This window comes from Grampus griseus (assembly GCF_964374135.1).
Source record: "Grampus griseus genome assembly, chromosome: 10".
Classification (NCBI taxonomy): domain Eukaryota; kingdom Metazoa; phylum Chordata; class Mammalia; order Artiodactyla; family Delphinidae; genus Grampus; species Grampus griseus.
This window is the reverse complement of record NC_139004.1, coordinates 27717424-27734923: the sequence shown is the minus strand read 5'-3', so window position 1 is coordinate 27734923 and position 17500 is coordinate 27717424. Positions and strand designations below refer to the sequence as shown.

The 17500-nt window shown below is 38.8% G+C and overlaps 1 protein-coding gene across 2 annotated transcripts in view; it reads right to left on the bottom strand.

Moving 5' to 3' along the window:
- PTCHD4 (patched domain containing 4) overlaps positions 1 to 17500 on the bottom strand; it is a gene marked incomplete at both ends in the record, with an annotated part of 174492 nt that overhangs the window by 132531 nt on the left and 24461 nt on the right. The gene's annotated exons all lie outside the window — the stretch shown is intronic.

The following is a 17500-nucleotide window of genomic DNA, read 5'->3' as shown; positions in this document are numbered from 1 at the left end:
TAATTTCTATTTTTCTTTGCTTTCCAAGATTGTATCTAATTTTCATTCAAAGGGGCCTCTTCTGATAATTAACATGTGTTGTCTTTTTCCATTGTTATTTGTTTTATCACTCCAACTAGACTTCCAATTTCAGTGAAGTTAGGAAATGAAGGTGGGACCTTTTTCCAGCTAAAGGAAACTAATTTGGGACACGTATCTCAAGGAAATGCAGAGAAACTGACATACTGTAAAAGAAGAAATCAATGGCATAGCTTTTATTTGCAGTTGTGGGCGAGGTTACCTGTGTCTTAATACTTTGATAAAACGAAGGTGACACCCTTGTTTCTCTACTGAAGATGAATCAGATCTTAATATCTCATTGGCTTCTATGAACATCCTCCCTCCTCTTTCTCCATCCATCTCCTTTCTCCCCCCACTCCTGTCTCTCTCTTTCTCCTGCTCTCTTTCTTTTTTTCACTCTTTCTCCCCTCCTCTCTGACCTTTTCCCCTCCTTTTCCTCCCCTCCCCCTCCCATCTCTGTCCTTCCTTTATTTGAAACACAACTACTGCAAAGCCACAGTGAGGGATAATTATTGAACTATGTCAGTAAAATGCCAGATAAAGAATACAGCACTTGCTTAAGTCCATTTTATCTTCACTAAATTACCTTTTCTTTTTAATATCTAAAAGGACAGACAAGCTTTGAAAATACTGTGTATGATATACATTCTAATGAGATCCATATAATTGTTCTTTACTACTACCAAGCTATTCAGCCTCAAAGCTATTAAAACAACTGAAAGCCTTTCGATAAAGCCAAGAAAGTAAGAATTAAACTTTAAAAATGCCTGAATGAAAAATTAACTCAAAAGCAAAGTGCGTTGTGTTTTTTTTTTTTTGCTTGATAATTTAACCCACTGCAGAAGATTATCCAAAAATCTTCAAAGATTTAGAAAATAAACTTCCACTTTTATTTTCTGGTTGTTTGTTGCCCTTCTGGTTGTTTTTGTTTAAGGCTAATACTAAAGTTCGTTTGCAGTCACTTACAAATGCTTGTTGGATGTAGGAAAAAAGTGACTCATAAAGTTAAGTATATTAAGCAAGAGAATAAGTTCTGTCTAATGACTGTAGACTCCAGTTTCAGTAAGGCAGATAAAACTTAGAGATTAATTCATGGAACACTTACATGCATGTGTTTTTAGTTTTATACCTATGTGAGGCTTTTTCATTAATAATATTCACAAACTAAAATCTTTAATTTGATTGCATATCCCTTTTTTGGTTTGGAACACATGGTAACCTGAATAAGTTAGATGGTAGAAAGTTATGGTGGGTAAAAGCATATATATGATGCATAATCCTAGAAGGTTTGACAATTGATTTACTTAGATTTTTAGGCAAGAGAGAAAAATATTAAGACAGTCTCATTATAATGAAAGTAATCATCACTGTAAATTCACTCTTCAAAATTAGGCCAATTTTAAGTGGGCCAACCCACATTCCAGCCTTTGGGAGTTTAACTGCCTTCACTACATAAACATGATTACTGCTTCTAGCCACACATAAATATCCCTCTTCACTGTGTCAGTTCTTATATCACCTAGCCCTATTTCATGGAGTTTGGAGACAAGGCTTCTAATCAAAATTGCAATCCTGTTTTAGGCTGGTTTCAATTTGCTTCTGAGTTTTCCAAAAGAGTGCCAAGTTTCAGCAGCCCGATTTCTCATAATTTGACAATCAGTATATTTTTTCTTTCAACAAATCACTACCTTTCTTTTCAAACTATAAAACATTAGTAGAGAGAATTCTTCCAAAGCTGCTCTTACAAACTGTTAAGAAATGGACTGAGATACCCTCCCCATTCTTCAGAGGAAAGACCTACAACACATACTACAGGTCCCGTGACCTGGTTGCCGGGAAGGTGATGCAAAACCACTTCGGCATCACAGGCCATGTGGCTGACAAGAGCAGCTTGGCTTTAAAGTCTGAAGAACTTGGGTTTGAATGCTGATTTGGCCACTTAAAACCAGTGTGATTTTTAAAAAGTTACTCAGGTTCTCTGAGCCTCCTTTTTCAGTTATGAAATAGGACTGTCTAGCTCATAAGCTTTATTAGGAGAAATGTTTTATGATATTGGAAGAGGGATGGCACTCTGTATGCTATTTTGTAGGAGCTCTATCAACAGTTATTATCAATTACAAAATGATGGTTGAGGGATTCAGTGATCTTAATATGAATTAAAAACAGACCATGGCCCTTGGCACCAAAAACATTCCATCAACCCTCAGCCTACACTGCAGATACAGAACGTTTCCAGGGCTCCCTAAGTAGGAGATGTTTAGCTAAAAGGAGGAACAAAAGATTCTAACTGTCTGTTCCAATCCTGGGCGTCCGCTCGCCATATGACAGAGAGCTTGCTCCCAGTTCAATGCAGGTTCAGAAGACAAACTGTACCTGGTATTTTTAGGGGAAACCTAAAAGAGTTGGTTCAAAATTCTTTTCAATATACTCCAAGTGATCATCTGGACAGAGGATTTCTCTAATACAGAAAGCAACTTAATACCAAAGCAAATTTTCTGAGTCAACTGAGCTCATGAAGTTTACCCTCCTTCACTGTGGGGTTCCCAGGATTCACTGGGTTCAGACGCTGAGTCAGGCCCATGTGTCAGCAGGGCCCTATGCTTTTATTCTAGGCACCGAACAGGTGGGGCTTCTGGATGTGACCAGCTCCATGGTGAAAAGAGGGCCTGCTGCAGCTCTGTGGCTTTCTTTGCAGCCAAGACTATGATGGAAATAAGAATCAAACTTCCTGATTCCACAATACAGAGGGCCCCCGCTGAAAGTTCCTGTAACTAAAAGCACCTGGTGAAATCATGCAGGAGCCTCACATAGCTTCCCTATTTTATTACCTGTCTTTAAACTTCATATATAAAATGGCAGCAGGCAAAAGCCAGATGAGGTGACCCTACACTCACATGGTTTCATTTTGTGTTTGCTGACGTGCTATCTGAGCACCCTACTGGATTGTTCCAAGGAATATAATTTCATCAAAATAATTGCAGTAAACTTTGATTTTAATATACTTGTTTCAGTACAAGATCTCCTGCTTGCTACAGATATTCAATGTTCTCTCCGATACTGTAACACGTCACACGCATCACTGATGTTTGCTCAAAGGATGCTCTAAGAACACTGTGTCTAATGCAGTGTCAATATAAATTCAGTGTAATTCATCTTCCCCATTGATCGCAGATACCTTCATTCAAATGAGTTGATTACATCAAAGTGAAGAGAAGGAAAAAAATGCCGAGTGAGAAATGCAAATACAAAAAGGGGACACACAGACGTTGCTTTCAACTTACACTCAACAAAGAACTAGTTTTTTAAAGCACCCGTTACAAATGAAGCTATTTTACAGACACAAAAACATAAAGGGCTGGTTCGTTGTCCTTAAGAACGCTCACTGTCACTTTCCCTCACTGCAACACAGGTTAATTCCCTATGATTTTGCAAGTAGTGAGAGCATTCGCTATGACTATGTCAGGCCTCCTTAGGAATAAGGTGAGAGGCTTTCTTTTTTACAGAGATTATGTAAAGAAAACAATCTAACATCTTTCATTTACATGGAGGTACTTTGTGGAAGCAGGGTTAACTTGGTAAGTGGGTGTCTGATTTGGCTAAAAAGATCAAGGCTATTTGAAGCCACTGCAATCAGGGGAGACTTTTCAAATGCACATTGCTATGTCAAAGGGCTGTTAAACACAACGATAATAACACACACACCAAAAACAACACTCCCTCAGAACTGTGGCTGGCAGCTGTCTGCACCACACTGGAGCTGTTTACAAGGAAATACGGAGTGAGGTTCTAAAGGAATAAAATGGCACTCAGGACTGAGCTACCCAATTTGGAATAATAAAGGACTCCCGGTGTGAAAGGGCAATGAGGCCCACCATTCCTTCAACAGCAGCGTGAGCAATGATGTTTGTTATTGATCGTCTAGGACGGAAAAGAAGGATGATCCCGAGGGAGACATCAGAAGCGACATGGGTACTGCCCGAAGGAATTGGGAATAGTTGCCATTGAAAACCTTTAAAACTAGAAGTGACCCGGTGAGATATATGTGCTACAAGTGCCCTCTGGTAGCAATATGATGGATGGTCTGAAATGCCTGTGTGTGTATGTCAGGATTTTAGGACAATATTGACAGGGGGTGGTAGATAAGTTAATTCCAGGAGAAATCCAGGTGAGAGATAATGAATCCCTAAATGGAGCAAGTGACAACAGAGAGAAGAGAGAATGAGCTAATAAAGAGATATTTAAGAAGCACAATGGATAGAACTTGGTGCCTGACTGAATGTGAGAAATAAAGGAAAGGTGGGGAGAAGCAGGTGGTGATTCCAAAGTACTGGCTTAGGAGCCCTGCAGATGACAGTGGCACTTCCAGAGCTGCAGACCACATTTGTGTGGGATGAGTGGAACAGGGATTGAGCTCTATATATTGAGTTTTAAGTACCCGAAAAACATCAAGGTGGAGATACTTAGAAACGAGTGAAATTATGAGTAGCGTGTTTAAGAGAGGGTAGAGATGAACACTTCAAAGGTATTACACAGCTAACAAACTGCAGGAAGACTGGAAGTTATGGTGAGATTCTATAGGCTGAGAAAAATAAGGTCAGGAAAATTCATAAAAAGGCAAAATAATGCAGAAAACTGGCAACACTTCTTGTAGAGTCTATACTGATGAAACATTTCACCACCCCTGATGGGAAAATATATATTAAACAAATGAGGAATTATAATGGATGGCAACACATTTGCTGACACGTATTTAATTATCTCAAAATAAATTTTTATAGTACATGGGTTTACAACACACTCATATGTCCCAATTCATTGAAATGAAAGTCGTTCAGATCCAAAGAACAGTCTTCAGTTGGAATATTTTGTCAGAGCCTTAATAGGAAGTTCTCGCCAGTCAAGTGAAGTTGCATCCTGTTCAACCTTTTGGGATGAAGGATTTGCCTTTTAATGAGAAATTTGCATTTCATTATTACGATGTACCCTCTGTCCTTGACTTGGTTATTATCCACAAAAGCAGGGACTTCTTTGGATCATATGCTTAGCATACAGTAATGACAGATTCTAAAAATTTAACTCAGATATACTTTAAAAAGCAGAGTTAAAAGAAAACGGCTATGAAAAACACCACACTCTCCTCTGCTGTGTGCAACACAAAGAAAATCCTTAGAGGTGACCTCACAAATTTCCTGTTTCACAGGCAGGCATCTGTGAAGACTGAACAAGTCAGGAAAAGAGTTCTGTTAGGTCAGGTCATTGAATATGCTAAGAAGTACTGTAAAGGGGTATTTGATCACTCAGGGCCACATGAGTCAGCAGTATACTTTACGCAAGGAAATAGCTGCGTGTGTGCGTGTGTGCGTGCGTGCGTGCGTGTGTGTGTGTGTGTGTGTGTGTGTGGCAGGGAGGGGAGAGGGATCCAAAATTCTAATTTAATTTGCCATAGCAAACCTTCAATAGACAGACATTAGATTAAATAATAAAGAAATAAGAAAAATGAGCTCCTATTTATGAAGCAATAGAATATTTGCATTAAGAATAATTTTAGCAACTTACTAATTATCTGGTTATAATTAAATAATAAAACGGACAGATTTTCAAGTTGGATCAATATGACCATTAAAGCCACAATACTTCTGAGGAAAACTCAGAACTGTCTGAGATAACTTATTTGCAAGAGAATTTTTTTTTTTTATCAGTGGTAAATAAAAAGTTAGAACTGATATAAAACATTTCAAGAAATTTAAATTGGAAGAAAGCTCTTTCCTCTGAAGTCTTGTGATATTTTCTGGATTTCTCCTATGGCATTTATAATTATCATATGGTATTTTCAGTATGTCTGTTCTCCCCTTTTTTTACTGGAAATTCCCCGGAGGCAGAATAAATGTTTTTGTTTTGTATAACTGCCTACAATAGAGTAGCTCCTCAAAACTCCGTTATTGATCCAAGAGTGATATGTGCCTTATCCGCTAAAAACTTTCCTTTTTGAACTGTGTGGAGACTTGTAATGCTAGATCACAATAGAGGAGAAGGGCAGGACATTACATTTGCAGGCAGATGGATGGGATCCAGGTAATTCGTGGCTTTCTCTTTATGTCAGAATGGTAGCTGGACCAGTACCAACAACATTCACATGGTTTCTGCCTTCTCTCAAATCTCTTTTCCATTGATTTCCACAGCCTTGCTTTGACCTCTTCTTTGGGCCTGAAACTCTTACCACGAGGTGCTATTGTTTTGTGTTACACAACAAAGGGGGTGGGGGCAACATTCCCCAGAAAATCACCCTTAGAATATTAATTCCGGATGGCAATGGTTACCCTGGATACTGCTTCTTTCTCAGGTCAACCCAGAACAACAATCTGTTACCTTGGAAGGCACAGAGCAAGGGCCTGAAAGAACGACCAATTAGACAAACAGGTTTTAATGAGTCAAACAGCTGGCACCGCTTGAGGAATCGTGGGCCCTGAGGGACACTGCAGGAAACCCTGGGCTATCGGATGTTGGAGAAAAGAGGCAGCTTGAGCATACTGTACCCTTTTGACTAAAATTAGCTGTGGGATTTCTTTAGTGTGACAGATGCAGTAGTCATTTGTATTTTATAAAAATACAAAAGCAAAGAAACCTCACAGGTGCACAGGCCCTAAAATGGTAGGTTTTAAGCAAACAGATTTAGACCTGAATGATGGCGCATTTGGATAAGAAGAGCTGTCTACGGGAAGTCATGATTAGGTGACTGGGTACAGTTGCCAAGGTAGATCCTGAGAGGTGGGGCTTCTGGGTACGGGTCTCCCCAAAAGGGACTAGAATCAAGGTATAGATATAAAGATGAGGGGTTAACTGTACTGCATTCTCTTACTTTCCTCAGAAAAACAGTGAAGATTACTTAGAGAGTTTTAGGTAACATCTTACAGAACAAAGCTGAGGGTGGGAAGGCATTCAAAAATGTTTATATTCTCTGGTTTCAGAGAACTGTAGTACCATTACTATTCGAATGGAGGTTTGAAATATTAACACACACTTGAAAAGTGTAGCAGGGAGAGTGTTGGGGCGGGAGAAGACGTGTCTTCTGGCTACTTGTTCTCCACTCCTTTGCTGCTCTTTCCCTTCTGAGTCTTGGCATCCTGTGCGCTTTTTCAGCCCGTCTGTCTCTCAAGACCTAATTACTGCAGGCACCATCTCTTATCAGAATAAACTCCCTTTGTAATCACTGAAAATGTTGCTTTTCACTCAATCTTCTCACTCCCAAAACAATGATTAGAAGATAAAATGTCTTGAAGAATTGAGTAATAATAAAATGCTGTTAAAGATATCGGGGCAAAAAAAAAAAAAGATATAGGGGCAGTGAGCTGAGTTATCAGGCACAGTGAAGTACCTCTCTTTCCAGAATGGCTGTTGCACACATTCTGCATTTACCATCCCCCAAAAGAAGAAGACACATTTCTCAAAGAATGGAACCCCTTCGTCATAATGCTCTACTGTTCTTGTATAATGAAATGTATATCAAATGCAAAATTAACTGCTTTTTCCTTACTTTTCTTCTTTAAATAATCTTTTTTTTGTTATCATCTGTGTGGTAGATAAATAATGACCTCTTCATTTTTCAGAGAAATATGTGATATTTGAAATATGCTTTTTCCTAATACATATAATATTCTGTTGAAACACTTACTTAGAAGATGGCAACACCTGAATCCACTCAGGTGGATTCAACAACTCAAACTCTGTAATAACAAAGTATGAAGATGAGTTGGGTCACTGTGAATTAGGAAAATCAATCCTTCAGAAGATTCCAATATTTCACTCGACTGCAGTGACTTCCAAAATGTTTCCCTGGACCCAGAAGCATCAACATCACCTGGGAATTTGGTAGAAATGCAAATTCTCTAAATTCTGACTCTCTGAATCAAAACCTCAGAGAGTAGGGCCCAGTCATGTTTTGTTTTGTTTTAATTTTTATTGGAGTATAGTTGATTTACAATGTTGTGTCAGTTTCCGCTGTACAGCAAAGTGAATCAGTTTTACATATACATATATCCACTCTTTTAGATTTTCTTCCCATACAGATAATTTTTTTTTTCAGTCATGTTTGCTTTAACAAGCCCTTAGGTGGGTCTAATGCACACTTGAGTTTGAGAACCACTGCCCTGGAAGAATTTCTTTCTCCTGTGCTTGCAATGTTAGCCTGATGGTGATGAGTCAAACTTCATACGAGAAACACGGTAAGAAGTTTTTTTTTTGGCTCCTAAGACATCAAGAATGTGTATGTTAGCAGAGAGATGGTTAAAAGAATGGAACCAAGAGGGATGCAATTTAAGGAGAGAGGTTATGCTAACAAGACAGACTGAGGCTCATGAGCAGTGAGGAGAAAAGGTAAAAGCACTAAAGTGAGAAAGTAAGAAAGTACTTAGTGATGGCATGTTATACTGAAGAAACACAGAGGTATAGGGACTTCCCTGGCAGTCAAGTGGTTAAAGACTTCACCTTCTAATGCAGGGGGTGTGGGTTCGATCCCTGGTCAGGGAGCTAAGATCCCACATGCCTCACGGCCAAAAGATCAAAACATAAAACAGAGGCAATATTGTAACAAATTCAATAAAGACTTTAAAGATGGTCCACATCAAAAAAAAAAATCTTTAAAATAAAAAAAAAAAAAACCCACAGAGGTACACAAACTCTAGAAGTCAAGGGTCCTTTTCTCATAAAGGAAGTATACACAGATCTGTGTCTTTTTCTTCTCTTCTTTTTAAAATATCTCCTTCTGATTAAGCTTGGGCTTAATCAGACATGCACTGTGAACTTCAGAAAGGATTTCAAGGATTTAAAGAAAAAGTTGACATAATCTATGCCGTGCAACTCCATAACAGAAAAAGAAAGCTCAGAAGTTGGAAAAGTCTTTAAAAATACCAGTTAGGCTATGCAAACAGAAGTAACTGCACTGAGGAAGGAAAAGGGAAGAAACCTACAAAAAACGAGGTGGCACAGAATGCTCTCCAATGATTTTAACTTTTAAACAAATAAGTCCAAATAATCAAAAGAAGGAGACAATTTAAAAGAACATCATGAATCTATAAGAATAGTTTTCAAAAGGCTAAATTTAAAGTAAGCCACCAAAGGCTAAAGGTAAGAAAAGAGTTCTTTTTGTTTGTGGTTGTTAATGTTTGACTTGTTTTGTTTTTCTTTGTTTGGAGGAAGAAGATCAGAGAAGAAATAGGCTCACTGCTTTGGGCTAGTAATGTAACTCTTCGTGGCTAACCAAAAAGAAAAAAAAGTGAAGAATAAAACTAGTACTTAGGTTCTGTCTTCTCTTTCCATGAGAATGAAGGGGTAGGAAGAATACAGGGAAAAAGGAATTGAAGCTGAGTAAGGGATAGAAGCTGATGAAAACATTGTTGAATGGTGGTTTTAAGGGATCTGTTTCCTGAGCTGGGTTAATTACCACCCAAGAGAACAGGAGCTGCCAACAGTGTTGTTGATGCAGCCACAGGAACGATGTGAGATCAGAAGCCGGGAAATGGGCAAATGTAATTTGGGCTTTAAAAAAAGGAAAGAAAGTGAATTTCTCACCTGCCTCTATAAGGATTGATGCTGATCTGAAGCCTAATATTTCAGGTAGTAGTAGGTGAACAATTAAGATAAGAGGTGGGGTTAATAAAATTGCTGATTCGAGTTTTTGTTTTTGTTTTTTAAAGCAAAAACAGTCACAGGCAGATATGTAAGAATTACAGAGGACCTCGTGCACTGGTCTCTACCAAAGCAGCATCTGAAAACCTCTCTTTTGGGCAATGACAGGATTCTCACTTATTCTTCTGGTAAATATGAATGTTAATGACAGGACCACTTTGGAGAACTCTTGGCATCATCAGTTAAAGTTGGAGATGCAGAGACTCCATGACTCTGGGATTCCTCTCTCAGCTAGGTAGCCTGGACCAACTTCGCACACAAGTACCAGGAGACATGTACACAAATGTTCATGGTGGTATTGCCCATAACGGCTCCAAAGAGCAAACAACACAAACAATAACATTAGAACAACTTGTGAAATTAGTGGCCAATGAAATACTACAACAGCAATGAAAAGAAACCAATTACAGCTAAACAAATAAACATGGATAAATCACACAAATATAAAGTTGAGTAAAATTAGCAAGGAACACATACCATAAAATTCCATTTATATAATGCTCAAAAGGGGTGAAAGAGAATCATATTATTTAAGAATGTATACTTAAATGAAAAAACTATAAAGGAAAGCAAGGAAAGAGATTATCATAAAAGTCATACTTCTAGTGGTTATTACCACCCGAGGGAAGGAAAGGGAGTGATGGGGGAAAGCTCCACAGGAAGGCTGACTACTGGCAGTGATTTATGTCTTAAATCTGCTTATATTTACATGCTGTTTGCTTCATAATTACCCTTTAAACTATATACGTCTCTACATATTCTTCCTTGTGTATGATATATTGCACAACTAAAATGCTAGAGAAAATGTTTCTTGTGATGTTATTGTAAAAAAGATGAAGAAAAATATTTGTGGTGATGATATTTAATTAGACGAATCTGTTTTACTGGGCAGGATGCTGATTTAATCACTGATACCGCGCTAGACTTGAGAGCGTTTTTCAGAGGTGCACTGAAGAGTTCTGTCTTCAACCTTGTTCAATACTTCAGTGAACACTGTTTATCAGGGACTCAAATGAAAATATAAGACATGCATATCAGATCTGAAGCTTACATAGGGTGGGTAATGGACCTGGCCAGTGTTTCTCAAACTTTTGTGTGCACAGGAATCTCCTGGGGATCTTGTAGAAATGCAGGTCCTGATTAAGCAAGTCTGACATGGAGTCTGAGGTTCTGCCTTTCTAACGTGCTCCACGGGGTGACGATGCTGTGGGTCAGCGGGTGTCACTTTGAGTAGCAAGAGAATAAGGCAATTTTTAAGATCCTTCCCAATCCTGAAATTTAATGATGGTGCGATTCTAATTCTTAATTTAGGTGCACGCACAAGTCAATCTCATACTGCTGAGACCATGCCACTCACGGGATAATCAGGGTGGCTTACCAAGCCAATCAGTCTGATTGCCCTCTTTTCCCAACACCCTTTCTCACGTTTTTACGTAAATCCTCCATCTTTATTTACAATGGTTCTGTTTTCATCCATTCTGAAATGCAGCCGTGAATCCCTGGGAAGATTCATCCTAACTCTTTCCTTATAGCGCATGTAGCAGCCACCATGGCCCGGAGGCAATTCCCTCCTTCCCTCAGTGGCACCTCTACTGGGAGTACGTCAGGTGTCTCAGGGGAGTCAGAAAGGAAGGAAGAATGATCAAGCATGTCTTGCTTTCTAACTTTCATAATGAGTGAGTTATAAGGATTAGTTATAAATCTGAGGGTCAACAGGCTCTACATTATGAACAATAAATGTCTCACAGCATGGAAACTTTATAACATGGAAAAGAGTGGGTTTAAAGTAGGGAAGAAAAAATAAAACCTATTTATTAAGTTTGTACTGTATGCCAGATACACTGTTAGGTGCTTTCCTACGTTTTAATTCTCTCCACAACTCTGTGAAATGAGTATTCTTATTATTCACATTTTATAGAGAAAAGCCAAGTGGCTGCCCAAAGCAACTCATCTCATGATAGATGGAGGAAAAATGAGAATTGTCTAACTTCCAAGGTAGTGGCCCTTTTTGACCCACCACCCTGCCTCACTGCAGCTTCTAAAAAGGGGCAAAATGTCGTTCTGGTGAAGCATAAATGAGAGGCACCATGCACTTTAGGTTATTCAGAAACATCTTGAAAATTGCATCTTTGAGAGAGATATATATATATATAAAACCCATGGTGATGATCATGGCAGGTGTCCCTTCTGAATATCATGTTTTAACTGAATCCAAATATCAATTCATTATGTGTCAATTACCAGTTTTGTTTTGTTTTTTTAATTATCACAGTGAGATGAGCTTTGTTTAAAAACCGGTTCCTAGGGAATTTCCTGGCAGTCCAGTGTTTAGGGCTCCACACTTCCACTGCAGGGGTCACGGGTTTGATCCCTGGTCAGGGAACTAAGATCCTAAAAGCCGTGCTGTGCAGCCAAAAAGAAACCAAAAAAACAAAAACAAAAAGCAAAAAAAATTGGTTCCTAGGGAAACCAGCAGTGACAAGTTCAATTTAGTGAGTAAACTGATTCATACCACAGAGTAGAGAGGAAGCAGGTCTCTATCCAGTTGAGAATCTAATTGGACTCTCAATTTTCATAATAGAATATCAACTCTGCTACTACTTCCTCTGGTTTCCAAAAGTATTCACTCTCCCATACTTAGGAATATAGGACATTGGTTCTAAAGTCCCCTGTCAAAGCATGCAACTTCAAACACTCTGAAATCCAACTCTTACCAAATGTTTAGCTAAATAAAGTAACACTTGGTAAAGATTGCCTAGAAGACATGTTGCCCACCAACTCTGTTGAACTTATTAAAAATCTCTCCTTGGTACCAGTAAGAATATGGGAGGTCTACACATCTAGCCCTTGCAGAGTTTCCATCATTAAAATGTTTTAATACTATGCTTTCAATTTTTATCACAGGTTACTGAAAGCCACAACTACATACAATTTCCTTCTGTGCTTGCCAAAAATGTCACTGGGGTTATTGTCCAGGATATCAGTTCTTTAAGATTCAGTGATGGGAAAAGTGATAGAATTATATTCTTCCTGTTGAGAGGGTCATGCTGTTTTTAGTTGTATCTCCTAGCATCCAGAAAACTGATCTGAATTTGAAGTTGAAACTAAGTAACCATTTGACCACAGATGCTAGCAAATGTGTGGTATCAATAACATTTTAATTTTCTTCTTTCTTCTGTTTTCATTATGTTTTCAAAGGCCATCTGAAATTATTTGTGAATACTTATGACTAGTAAAAAATTTCAAAGTGTTTAGATTGCTGCAAGAAAGGGCAATACACTGTAAAATTCCTTTTGATTGGTATAGCTTAAGACATACCCAGAGGGCTTCCCTGGTGGCGCAGTGGTTGGGAATCTGCCTGCTAATGCAGGGGACACGGGTTCGAGCCCTGGTCTGGGAGGATCCCACATGCCGCAGAGCAACTGGGCCCGTGAGCCAGAACTACTGAGCCTGCGCGTCTGGAGCCTGTGCTCCGCAACAAGAGAGGCCGCGATAGTGAGAGGCCCGTGCACCGTGATGAAGAGTGGCCCCCGCTTGCTACAACTGGAGAAAGTCCTCGCACAGAAACGAAGACGCAACACAGCAAAAATAAAGAAAAAAAAAAAAAAAGACATACCCAGAAACGTACTGACACATTGATTAGAATCTTGGTGCTCAAGGTCATAGCTGTGGGGACCAAGCAGACTGGTCTTCTCTTAAAGTCACAATTTATGTATGGCAGGGACATTAACCAATGATATGTTGCTAGGTATAAACACTTTCTTCTCTTCTAATTGATTAACTCCAAGAAAAGAGGGAAAAAAACCTCACTCCTCACTCTTTCTTTAATGTTTTTGCGTATTAACTCCACCCATGTTGAGCAATTTTTAACTCTAATTTAGGGGCTTCCTACCTGGGAGTAGAGTAAGAATGGCTCCAGATAGCTTCCTATCAGGCAATGTGCAGAAAGGCAAACACCTGAACCTGGACTCAGAAGACTTACGTTTGAGTTCACTCTTTCCTAGCTCTGTGTCCTTGGAGAAATCACTTCCTTCCAGGAATCTTAGTTATTTGAATTTTAAATGAGGATGCTAATGCAAATACAATTCAATACAATAGAAATACAAGCTCCAACCTATGTCCAGGCTAGAGGACCGCCCCCCCCCCCTATAAAACATGTCCTTCATAGGGACGGAAAAGTGTGATAGAAATATCAGCTCCGCATTCTGGACAGAGAAATGGAAACTGACTAGAATGAGGACAAGGGCCCTTTTCAACCAAGTCACTGACCCAGTCTTCTTTTTCTGGATGCTGCTTGCTGGAAGCTCTTTCAGGCAACTTCCCAGGCCATTGCACTGCAGTTTCTTCTTTCCTAGTTTTCTACCCTGCGGTTCTATTCTGCAGTTTCTAGGTCTTGCCTTAGTCAAAACACAGGCAGACATCTGATGCTGTGGAAACTTAATACACATTACATCAATAAAATGATTAATCAGAAAAAACTGCCAACAAAATCCAGCACCATAAACAGTTGCCTGTATTTTCTCATTTGCTTAATTTTTACCCAAGGAATAGTAGCCAAAAAGAAAGCCTGCCAAATTGCTGCCTACACTGATTTCTGATGAATATCAGTAGTCTTGGGTCTAGTTCCTCAGCTAAGGTATCAAATATATTTGTTGGGTTTCTACTGTGTACCAAACTGAGGGACGGACAGTATTAGTGACTAAGCTGAAAATATGAGGGAACAAATATTAGAGTTGGGACAAATCAGAGAAACACAAGTACAATCTTAAAAAGGACTGAGGGTATAAGCAAACCCACATTTTAAAAAATATTCACTGCTAGGGAGGCATGAACAGCAGATAAATATGCACACGCACGATTTGTCTTTAAATTTTCTTTCATTTCAATAAATTTCTATGTCAATCTCAAGCCTTTCCAGAGTGGTTTTCCAACAATTACCATTTCCTGATCCAAACTGTTCTTTTAGTATCTATAACAGTATTAGTAATGTCCAGAAGCCAATCTGAGGCATACACCTCACAGAATCCATTCCCTATCAAAGTATTTAATTATTCTTTTCACGCTAAGAGGCAGCATTTTCTGACGCCCCAAATCAAAAGACTCTGACGTGACGTGTCTAGATTTTATTTCATCACTTTTTTCATCTTAGTCTCAAAGTTTTGCCTCAAGCATACTTGCACTTTCTGTACACTTCTTCACCCTTAGTTTAAGTCATTAGAGTGATAGCATATTGCAGGCTTGCTATAAAGCATGCTTTATAATGGCATGGCGCAGCTATGATCTCAAGCTCAAAACGTTATCACTCCTTAAATTCAAAGGTGTCCAATGCTTGCTGTTCTCACTATGCATGTCTCTAAGAAATGTCACCAGAAATAGTTGCCAAGCTCATGACAATATTCAAAAATAAAAAACGTGCTTCCAGATGATGCCAAGTATTTATGAAAGTGAGGCTGTCTGCCTCCTTGAGGGCATAAAGCTTATCAGATGCCCTGTAGCAGTTACATGAAACTTGTGGATCTAAGGATGAGATGCTATTTAACCCAGAGGCAGAAGCAGAGAGTTTGCAGGCTTAGACCCCTGATCCAAAATCTAAAGTAAAATTGTCTTCAATATGTGAGAATTAGAATGCAAAAACTCAGGGGTTTGAGGGGAAGGAGAGGGGAAAGGAATAAGATGGGGAACCTCACTTTTCTCAGTTGAAACTGATTGCAAGGCCCAGTATAAGTCAATGTTTTGAGGCCTTTCCCAAGGAGAGTTTAATGTTGCTATTTTATGTATTTTCATTAATATTTTAATTTTTGTACTTGCATCCCGAGGCATTTTCATGAAGGGAGCAATTTTGGGTATGCAAGAAGAAAAATATGACATTTCATTTTCCCTGCTGCGGGAACGTTTTAATACACCACAAAGATATTCTCATGTCATCAGGGACTAGACGCTTCTCACCTATCCTTTCAGTGTCCACAAATGGTCTCTAAATTGAACCAAGTTTGTAATACAAACCTGCAATACATCTGTCTAATTCTCTTTGTAGATTTGAGTCTTCCTAGTCTAACTGCAGCTCTAGATGCTGCATTCTGAAGACTGAAAGAAAACACAGACTTACAAACCAGATTTGCAGTGGGGGTGTCTGACACTCAGCACAAGAAACTATTGTTAATCATTTTGAAAAAATAGCTTTAAAAGAAAATCTAAACTAGGGGTTAGCAAACTACAGCCCACCAACCAAATCCAGCCCTTGCCAGTTTTTATAAGAAAAGTTTAAGTGGTACATAGTCATCCTCATTTCTTTATGCATTTTCTGGAATTTTACAGAAAAGCTTGCTGACACCTGGTCTAGAGCACGCAAAACAGATAGCTGTATGTTCCAATTTTATTTATTCCCATGTTTCGTTGTGCTTAGAATCCCTTTTTTATTGAAATGAGTGACATGCATTTTGAAAATGAAGGAACAGAGGAATTTTTAGGTTTAAATTTCCAAATATTTTTGACATGCATTCCAAATGACAAAATCCTCAAAATCTTGTCAAACAGCATCTTACGAACTGAAATACTATTGGATTTTAATACAACAACACCATAAGATTTGGAGGCTGCAATTCTAAGCAATGCAAACAGAATTTATATGTTGATGTTTCCACACCAAACCTTCAAAAGACTATGCAATTCCACACATTACAGAATATGCTCCATTCCTTACTAAAATTATATCTGCTACCTATTTCTCCTGACCTCTTCCCACAGCCTTTCCATCTCTGCCACGATGGTTTACTATATGTTGTCAACTCTGCATATCATTCCTACATCAATCATAGGAGAAGAGGAAGATCCTAAAGATTTCACCCCTCTGGCTCCAGTCAGCCCTGCAACCAAATCATCCGGGGAAGACAGCTGCAGGTTGTATTTCTAAAAATACATTTTTTGGGGATGATAAATTCTAACAACCTTTAGAACTGACAAAATTTTCCCTTAGGCCTAATCTCTTACTATAGTTTAATTCTATTTTCTTTAATTCAGCAGGGATGAGGAACAGAGTAATTCCTTGATCTCATTTACAAATGCTTGAACTGTAATATTTCTAAAATTGCAGGTTTTGATGACTGCGTCCATGCCTCCACTCAGATCGGACGGTTCATTTTCATTTTTCTTGGTCTTGAGATGCCAAGGGATCCTTGGTGCCCCTACACTAGAGACCTCTACAATTTGTATTTCTTTTTTAAAATGTGTTTCTTCCCTTTAGAGCATAAGCATAACATTCGCTCATTGCTTATTTTGCTATAATCACTGAAAAGTGTTTTTCATTTCAATCCTTCCAGTGACCTATAAGATCGTTCCTATCATTATCCCATTTTAAACGGAAGAAGCCAAGGTTTAGAGAGAGACTGTCATTAGTCCAATATCACATAGCTAGTAAGTGACCAGGTCAGGACGGAACACTAGATTTATCTTACTCCAGAGACAGGGCTTTTGCCCACAAGTTTTGCAGCTTGGAGCACAGGGTTTGGGTTTAATGCCCTCTTGTTTCTCCAAGGTCCAGCACAAGTTCTGGTACAGAGGAGACTCTCATTAAAATGTATGCTGAATGAAAAGAGGGCTAAACAAATTCTAAACAAGGTGTGGAATGTCTATATAAAAATGTTCACTGTATCTTTAGTAGTTGTCATGTCTTGGTTTAGCTGTGACCAAGCCAGCCTGACTACTTCACAATTTGTTTGAACCAGACATTCAGAGAAAACAAGAAATTAGAGAGTAAATACTC